The following is a 1,249-nucleotide window of genomic DNA, read 5'->3' on the forward strand; positions in this document are numbered from 1 at the left end:
CATCAGCGATTTTGGGCGATCGACCATAAAGGAGAGGATGCGTAAGCATGACTCGACCAACGGGAGAGGTCCGACAGGGTGAGGTAACGAACGCTCGACTAAAAGGCCGCCATCGCTCGACTGATAAGGAGAGGAACTTGAAGAACCACCGGGCCGCCATCGCCCGCCTCTCCCACACCAGAGAAGCACATGTTTCTCTACTGCTGCTATAATATGCTATTGATTGTTGGGTTGGTTTCAGGGAGGGTGTATAGCTCAGTTGGTGGAGCATCGGGCTTTTAACCTAATGGTCGCAGGTTCGAGTCCTGCTATGCCCCTGGGTATTGTCACCTGAGGCACCCACGGCAGACCTCCTCCATCAATAGTGGGAGGCATAGGGTATCCAACAGGAGGACCCCGTCGTCAATAGTGGGGCCCCAACTAAAAGGGTTAAATATGTAAAATGAACTACAACATACAAATGCGGCCCGTAATGGCTCTAAACTTTCTGCCTGGGTTAGGAATGGAATTAAACTTCTGCATCATATGTGTCCACAGTTTCGGTTGTTTTAACACTTCTTCGAGTTCGAGGCGGTCATTATCTTTTTATGTTCCATTCTCGCCCGAAATAGCTCCCTCACCTGGGTTGGCACTTGGGCTTATCTGCAAATTAAATTTAGGCTGTTGGGTGGAAGGGGGCCCCTTATCAATAAAGGCTTGACCCTTGCATACTTCGCGTGTATCTCCGAAGCATGAGGGCAGGGTGAATATCCGCTGTATTTTCGCAGACATCGTCATTTATTCAAGCCCCTCGGTAGAGCTAGAATATATTTTTATGTTATTCCTGAGGTCTTTTAGGAAACCATTTCTATTTATCATTGCGAAAAGTTCCAAATTGGCTCGAGTTCCAGGGGCTCCCGGGTGCCCTAAAGTGACGATTGGGTTCAAATTGAAACTGATCACTTTAGGGGATATCCATTCGCTTTTGGATGATTTCACTCGAAAGAAATGGCACACGATGAGCTCCAAAGCAAGCTCGATCCCTGAATTGAATCTTCTCTACTCAGAGATATCCAAATCTAATATTTACGACGCTTTGTGCTGGGGAATAAGTTTCGAGGAAGTCGCTATTCGAAACTTGGCGATCATGCACAAGCTTTCTCTGAGAAAAAGTGCTAAACTTTATTTCCGATGTGTGAAACCTTCCAAGGAAAATAACCTCCTTGAGGCCAAGGTAGAAAAAGGGGATGACCCAAAAAACAAAACCTCC

General features: G+C 46.8%; 1 non-coding gene across 1 annotated transcript; it reads left to right on the forward strand.

The window, feature by feature from the left end:
• The first annotated feature begins 244 nt into the window (after window positions 1-244).
• On the forward strand, window positions 245-317 carry TRNAK-UUU (transfer RNA lysine (anticodon UUU)). Its single transcript has one exon. It is a non-coding gene; the product is annotated as a tRNA-Lys (tRNA).
• Window positions 318-1,249: the final 932 nt, after the last annotated feature.

This window comes from Pinus tabuliformis, chromosome Q, assembly GCF_031772625.1.
Source record: "Pinus tabuliformis cultivar Carrire ecotype Pingquan chromosome Q, CPIR1, whole genome shotgun sequence".
Taxonomy (NCBI): Eukaryota; Viridiplantae; Streptophyta; class Pinopsida; order Pinales; family Pinaceae; genus Pinus; species Pinus tabuliformis.